We start from the raw sequence: 8833 nt of genomic DNA, 5'->3' as shown, positions 1-8833 counted from the left end.
TGATCTCCATCATCGTATCTCCATCAAGTTGTCTCGCCAACTATTACTTCTACTACTATGGCTAACGGTTTAGCAATAAAGTAAAGTAATTACATGGCGTTATTCAATGACACACATGTCATACAATAAATAAAGACAACTCCTATGGCTCCTGCCGATTGTCATACTCATCGACATGCAAGTCGTGATTCCTATTACAAGAACATGATCAATCTCATACATCACATATATTTCATTTATCACATCCTTCATGGCCATATCACATCACACGACATACGCCGCAAAAACAAGTTAGACGTCCTCTAATTGTTGTTGCATGTTTTTACGTGGCTGCTATAGGTTTCTAGCAAGAACATTTATTACCTATGCCAAAACCACAACGTGATATGCCAATTGCTATTTACCCTTCATAAGGACCATTTTCATCAAATCTGATCTGACTAAAGTGGGAGAACAAACAACTGCTAGCCACCTTATGCAACTAGTGCATGTCAGTCGGTGGAACCTGTCTCACGTTAGCGTACGTGTAAGGTCGGTCTGGGCCGCTTCATCCCACGATGCCGCCGAAACAAGATAAGACTAGTAGTGGCAAGTAAATTTACAAAATCGACGCCCACAACAAACTTGTGTTCTACTCGTGCATAGAAACTACGCATAGACCTAGCTCATGATGCCACTGTTGGGGATCGTAGCAGAAATTAAAAAATTTCTACGCATCACCAAGATCCATCTATGGAGTAACTAGCAACGAGAGAGAAGGGAGTGCATCTTCATACCCTTGAAGATCGCGAGTCGGAAGCGTTGCAAGAACGCGGTTGGAGGAGTCGTACACGTAGCGATTTAGAACGCGGCCGAATCCGATCTAAGCACCGAACAACGGTGCCTCCGCGCTCAACACATGTGCAGCCCGGTGACGTATATCGCGCCTTGATCCTGCAAGGAGGAGGGATAGGTTGAGGAAGAAGGCTCCAACAGCAGCACGACGGCGTGGTGGTGATGGAGTGGCAGTTCTCCGGCAGGGCTTCACCAAGCTCTTGTGGAGGAGGAGAGGTGTTGGGGAGGGGAGGGTGGTGTTGCATCCCTCCCCTCACCCCTCTATTTATAGGGAGATGGAGGAAGGGCGGCGGCCAAGGGGAGGGGGCTTGCCCCCCAAGCAAGGGGGGCGCCCCTTTAGGGTTTCCCCCAACCTTAGGCGCATGGGCAATAGGGGGTGGTGCCCAGCCCTCTTAGGGGCTTGTTCCCTTCCACCTACAGCCCATGAGGCCCTTCGGGACAGGTGGCCCCTTCCGGTGGACCCCCGGAACCCCTCCGGTGGCCCCGGTACAATACCGGTATGCCCCCGGATATTTCCGGTGACCGTATGACAACTTCCCATATATAAATCTTTACCTCCGGACCATTCCGTAACTCCTCGTGATGTCCGGGATCTCATCTGGGACTCCGAACAACATTCGTAATCACATACAAATCTTCCTTATAACCCTAGTGTCATCGAAACTTAAGTGTGTAGACCCTACGGGTTCGGGAATCACGCAGACATGACCGAGACAACTCTCTGGCCAATAACCAACAGCGGGATCTGGATACCCATGTTGTCTCCCACATGGTCCATGATGATCTCATCGGATGAACCATGATGTCGAGGATTCAAGTAATCCCGTATTCAATTCCCTTTGTCAATCGCTATGTTACTTGCCCGAGATTCGATCGCCGGTATCCCAATACCTTGTTCAATCTCGTTACCGGCAAGTCACTTTACTCGGTCCGTAATGCATGATCCCGTGACCAACCACTTGGTCACATTGAGCTCATTATGATGATGCATTACCGAGTGGGCCCAGAGATACCTCTCCGTCATACGGAGTGACAATCCCAGTCTCGATTCGTGCCAACCCAACAGACACTTTCGTAGATACCTGTAGAGCACCTTTATAGTCACCCAGTTACGTTGTGACGTTTGGTACACCCAAAGCACTCCTACGGTATCCGGTAGTTACACAATCTCATGGTCTAAGGAAATGATACTTGACATTAGAAAATCTCTAGCAAACAAACTACACGATCTTGTGCTATGCATAGGATTGGGTCTTGTCCATCACATCATTCTCCTAATGATGTGATCCCGTTAATAATGACATCCAATGTCCATAGTCAGGAAACTATGACCATATGTTGATCAATGAGCTAGTCAACTAGAGGCTCACTAGGGACATGGTGTGGTCTATGTATTCACACATGTATTACGGTTTCCGGTCAATACAATTACAACATAAACAATAGACAATTATCATGAACAAGGAATTATAATAATAACCATTTTATTATTGCCTCTAGAGCATATTTGCAACACAAATGACAATCAGGTTCACTTTCTATGCCTTAGCCCAAGAGGAACGCTTGTTTTAAATAGTGCTTAAAATTCCAACGTATTGATCTTTGAATGTGTTATTACCTAGTCAAATTTATCCTCCTAAAGTATGAGTTGATAGCATTCCTTAATAAAGAAGGTACACCAATATGAAAAAAAATTATTTGGACTTGTAAGGCCATCAAAAAGCTAGGAGTCATCATGATGACAAGAGGTGAAGGGGGTTGTGTTCGAAATGGAACATAATAAGACTGGTTATTAAGGAAAAATGACTTTAGTTGTTTGAGGATAGAATTTATATGGGGATTTTTAAGTAGAATTTTGGTGAGATGTCATGCTCCCTAGAATGAAGGAGGCATTTTAAGATGAATTTTTGTGTGATATCATGCTCCCTAGAATGTAAGACACTTGTTGTTGGCAGAACATGCTCATTTGTTTCCTGGATGCCCACTTCGAAATATCCACGAAATACGAAATAATCAACTAGATGTGGTAATTGACCATGTGGCTTTGCCCACTTGGATGACGTTGATGTGAGGTAGAAACATCTTACGCGTGGCAGTCATTATGCATCAAACCATGCATAAGTAACACATGATATTTTTTGAAAGAAGAACTCTTAAGATTAATTCAGAGAAGGCCTACAAAAGTTAAATGCTCTTTCCGTCAACATACACTCTAGGTGAAAGGTTTCTCTACCACATGGTGCTAGCAGATTTACAGCTTTGTTGCCAATGGTAACATTGCCATAAATGTCTGAAAAGTGAATCTAGCATATCAAGTGTAGGTTTTTGTTGATTATTGACCAAAAACATAAGAAACTGATCATTCTATCAAGTATGCAAGGTTTTAGAATTTTGCTTGGTGGCCCCTAAAAATGAGAAAATCCTTGTGAAGTACTCCCTCCGTCGCATAATATAAGAGTGTTTTTGACACTAGTGTAGTGTAAAAGACGCTCTTATATTATGGGACAGAGGGAATAGTGTTCTGTATTTTTAATAGGCTTTTGATGGAATCAAACCCATATCATGTCGTAGTTTCCATATGGGCACTTCAACTTAATCCGAGTCCTATCATATTGCCAAAGTCTTCAATCCATCCCTCAAGATTTCTTGTGAAACTCTCTCGAATCCAGAACTTTAATACTTCCCCGGAACTACCTAACCATCTACTCGGTACCTCCGAGCTTTATGAGTAGAGAAAGCTAATGAAGAAACCTAAGTGTTGCTCACGAAATATCAACCTTAGCTACTAGTATTACTAGAGTCAGTAGTTCTTTAAGATGATGCTTGGTTAACGCTTGCACCTCCGAGTGATGGTGTCCAATTCTTTCAAGTATGTTGACTTGTGTTAGTCAGTGTAGTTCTAGTATAGGTCCAGAACTTCCGTCCGGAATTTGTTTGGAACCTTCTTTGCGTCTACTCTTCTAAGGGTAATATGTTCTATTTGGAACCTTCGCGTGAGGCTTATCTTGTACTAACTGGTAAAGTTTTTGGTGTGGGCAGAGATTTGCACTTGTTGTCCAGCACCACAGGGTTCATGTCAGTACCTCTGAGGTAACCGTGATTCCTGGTATGTCTGTAATGTCTAGGGTAAATTGTACATATATGAATTGCTTAATGAGGAACCTTGCGATGGGCCTTGCCGAGGGGGGATATGTCAAGTATCTTCCTAGGATCATGTTTTCTATAGTTTATTATGAATATACAATGCAATTTAGTAGTCATTTTCCATTTCAATTAGAGAACATAGTTTGATGTTCAGAGTACCGTATGTGATCCCTTCGAACCGTATGTGATCAAGGGACGATACCCCATGTTAGAAAAACTCTATAAGATGTGGCATATGTGACTGATCGTCATAATAACCGCATTATAGCGAAACACACACAAAATGGCACTCTAGTAGAGTTAGTATATTGCTAGTGGATATAGTGCCCCTAGCGAGTTTTGATGATTAATTAGAAAACGGTAAAGGGACTAATGTGTTTACTAAGTGTACAAAGGTGAAAGTTCCCGGTCATTTGGTTTAATCGAGGGATTATAACCCCTAAAAATGTCGAGGGCATATTGAAGTCTTCCAAATACCCCCATGAAGAATTGAAAGATCGAGAGTATCTTTTGTTTGCTAGTTTGTTTAATTCATCATTGAGTCGGTAGGGTAGGCCGTACTATTAAGGGGGGTCAAAGTGAAGGAACATTGAAAGTCTTCATTCTCAATCAAAACCTACCTTACACTTGTGAGTGGAGACCTGGAAATCTCCTTTCAAGCGAGCCTACTAGATTCAGTGTCTAAGTCAGATGGATCGAGGAATTGCTACCGTTTGTCATGTCATTAAAGTTAGCTTCCTCGGTGAGTTAGAAAACTCCCTACTTGAGTTTTCTAGGTTCATTGGAACCCATGAAATTGTGCCAGTATCAGCAACATGTTGGTGTGAGGGTCTAGCCACGGCCACTTCAAATCACCTGGCCAGAGCTTCGACTATAAATAACATCTACTCTCGTAGAGCACAGGCGGTTCCTCGAGTGAAGTTTTTCTGAGTCACACATAACATTCCTTCCTTAGGATGATTTCCTGAACAATCCAAAGTGTGCCACATGACCTACCTGTTTTCCCCCTTTTGTAGGGTCGTGCATTGAGTCAGAACATCCGAACCAGTATCCGACTTGTTGGATCTCATGAAAAATATTCTGAAGTAATATCCCACTTGTGTCCAGTAGCTACTGGATAACCTCAGAGGCTGCCTCAGATCATTTTTCGGAACCTCTGGAAGGTCAGAACAACCAACATGGTCGGAACATCTGACTTCACTGGGTGGGCTATAACGGGCAGATTTTAGTGTTGATTATAAATAGCCTCTACTTCCACCTTTGGAATGTGACAAACACAACACTCCTCACACCATTGATCCAAAAGCTTTAACCTTTGATACCTCCCTCTCCAGCCAACCAATCCACTCCATATTTCTAGGATGTCAAGAGGAGCACCCGATCTACACTTCCATCCAACCAAACTCGAGTTCCTCGATTCCTCATGAGGTCCTTGCAAGTCTTGTTATTCTTGGGTTCATGGGGAACCCTAGACGGTTGTGATTTCTCGGGAGCTTCCAAGTTCCGCGGTTGTGCCTCGGGATCGTTCGTGAGGGTTTGGAGCTCATCCCAAGAGCTACCCCTCGTGGAACGGCACCAAAACATTCATTGCTTGTGGTTCTCAGAAAAGAAGGTGAGATATTCGTTGTCATGGCAGCATTCGTTGTTCCCCCCTCACCAATGGAGATTAGCACACCCTAAGTGTGTGAACTTCATATTACATCATCATCTCCACCGCTTTCGGTTGTCTCTTTTACCTAACGTTACTTCTTCTTTCTACTTGCTTATGTGTTACCTTGTGTAGCTTACTAGCTTGTTGTAACACATCATATATGGTTGCATCACCTAGTTGCATTTTTAGAGAACTTGCGTTTCCGCACTTAACTCTAAAATCAACTAAGAAAAGAATTTAATTTGGTAGCTGCCTATTCACCATCCTCTAGGCGACATTATCGTCATCTTAATTTCAACTTGGAACCAAATTCTTCATGTCTTAACCAAGCTTTACTCACAACATTTACCTTATGTATCTTGATGTGTTTTGAGGAATTATTCTTTGTGCTGGACTGTACCATTTTTCTATCTAGTTTTGTGACCGTTGTGGAGTCTCTATGTTTTACGTCGCAATCTTTTTGTTAGGTACTTATTTGCTCAATTCATGCGAGGACTTTGCCTTTGTACTGCTAGTTAAATCCATTATCATCTACTTGCTCTGTTTTACTACTTTCCTGGTCTAATTTAGTATTCACTTAGTAGTTTGTACTTAGTTATTTCCATGCACGCCTTCATGTATTGTTATCAGCTCTATGAGTATTCTGCGGTATTGTTGTATAGTTACATGTTGTTCCTTTGATTTGTGAAGAATTGTTATTCCGTGAAGAGTTATTTAGCAACGCCTCTTCAACCCCCTTTCTAGTCGTTATACTCGATCTTTCGTGTATGCATGTGAATTACTATACTTTATGGATCTCGCTCTAAAGTTAAGCTCGTAACCTCCATATTTTGAGGTTGTGGAGGGCTGGTTTGAAGTGTACACTAAACCTAACTAATCGTGTGTGAGTGATACTTCACCTTCTTCCTCCTCGCACTTCCATTCTGTTTTTGGTAGAGTGATTGTCCATACGGTTCACACTGACAAAGAAACCCACTGGCAACATGACCGCGAACAACCGCCAAATTACACGTGCTCCTGAGTACTCGGATTCCCGCCACGCCAAATCACCTCATGCCGTCCCCGACTATAAAAGCTAGGTGGTGACTCGCTCTCCTCACAAGCGTAACCCTACAATCGCCTTGTCTCGTACACGCCGTTGCCAAAAGGAGTATCACCGCTCCTTTGAGGAGCCTGAATGTAAGCACGAGCTCGACCGCCACTAGGCTCTCGGTCTGTCACTCGAGTTTGATGGTGACCTCAACAAAGACCATGACTACAAAACCTTGACTAGTAGATAGCTAGTAGTGTTGAATAGCGGATTGCCTATGTTTAGTATTTTATTCACTGTTTGAACGCCTAGAATTGAAACCAGGCATTTCGAGCAAATAAAAACAAATGAAGGCTGCAGTTTGGTGTTTATTTGTTTGTGCATAGGCCCGAAAGCCTCCATGCGGCTTTTTTACGACTCCCTTTTTGGTGGTCTTTGGGACTCTGCTAGATTCGTTGTTAAAGGATAAACTTACATGTTTCCATTACGACTGATTCGTGGCTTCAAGATATCTTGTATGCACAAACAACACAAGCCACGCTCAGTTGATAGTGGGGCGGCCGGTAGCGACCAAATTAGTTTTCACAAACTCCATGCTTATTTCCATCATCTTGACCATCGATCACCTATGCAACCAACATACTCGTTGTGGTAATTTGATGGGACATAACTACATAGGAACCCAATCCCTGGAGAACGGTTGCCACTTGCCAGGAGGGATGGCAAGCGTGAACCCCCGATGGCATTTTTGTGTATTGGTGTGAGGCTGGGTTGGCGTTTCTCAAAACTGGCAGTTTGTTTACTTTGTGGTTTTTTTACATGAAAACTGCCACTAGCAGCGGTTTTGAGGGCGTTCGTCGAGCTTTTGCTACTATCGAGCGTTCGATGGATATCATCACGGAATCACGTATGTTAAGGGTACCAGATTAAGAGAATCCTAGGCGGCAAGGAAAAGTGCAGAGAAATTACGGGACAGGATGCTTGGGATACCGTTAATCCCTGGCTCGGATGTTGGCTAAACCTGCTATTTCCACTGCTGTTCTGTACTGATCTGCCTGCCCGTGACACCACAAATTTAACTCAGCTGTCCCCCCGGCCCTGTGTGTTTGTTTAAGGCTGGTTGTAATGGGAGTATCATAGCTATTATCATGCATGCCAATTAGGCAACTTTGATGAGGTAGCATAGAATTAAATGAAGTAAGAGTGAGTTGAGTATCATATCATGATACTGTATCATAATAAATGCTACACTAGTATGTGTCATGCATGGCAATAAATAAAGGTATCTATGATACTACCATATGATACTATGCATTAGGCTGGTCATAGTGAGGAGTAACTTAGACTAGTAACATGCATATGTTACTAGTCTATGTTACTACCTCTATAGTGCATAGTATCATACATTAGTATCATAAGTGGTCTCATTTATTGCCATGCATGACACATAGTAGCATCACATTTATTATGTTATGGTATCTACCTATGTTACTATAACCATCTCTCTCTTCTTTAATTGTCTGCCACATAAGCATGTTTGCGAGTCCCAAGTGCATGTTACTACTTATGTTACCCCCACTATGGCCAGCCTTAGGGAGGTAGTATCATACACTAGTATCATACACTAGTATCATATGCATGATACTAACTTATGATACTGCCCATTACAACCAGCCTAAGCTCGTGCGCACGCCCTGTGATTAATGCCACTGTCTTATGATGACGACTATACTTGTCCACATCCATGTTTGCCATTAATGCTGTAACACTCGTATCCTCTCCCTGTCAAGTTGATCTATCTCGTCCTTAATTGCGAGTCAGCTGGAATAGCAGGCGTGCATGCACGTCTACGTGTCGACGGTGGAGTTGATCTGATTGCGGCCGCTAGCTAGGGTTTGTTGTTGATTTGGATCTATCCATTGATTGATAGATTAACTCAATCCATGTAGTACATCAGATTCAGTGCTGATTTAAGTCGGAGGATCACGGAGCCACATGCCATCCCTGATTTCCCATTTACAGCGATGTCGATGGCTGCTACTAGTGCCGATTGATTTGTTGTAGGTTAAGACATGATACTACTCAAATCATTGTACTACCAGAGAAGAGTCGTCTCATGAGATCAACAGGTGTGGACGCGAAACACATTCCTTTCCCCAGCCCCGTGTCGCCCC

Source organism: Triticum dicoccoides, chromosome 6B (assembly GCF_002162155.2).
Source record: "Triticum dicoccoides isolate Atlit2015 ecotype Zavitan chromosome 6B, WEW_v2.0, whole genome shotgun sequence".
NCBI lineage: Eukaryota > Viridiplantae > Streptophyta > Magnoliopsida > Poales > Poaceae > Triticum > Triticum dicoccoides.
The sequence above is the reverse complement of the archived record's forward strand: the minus strand, read 5'-3'. Positions refer to the sequence as shown.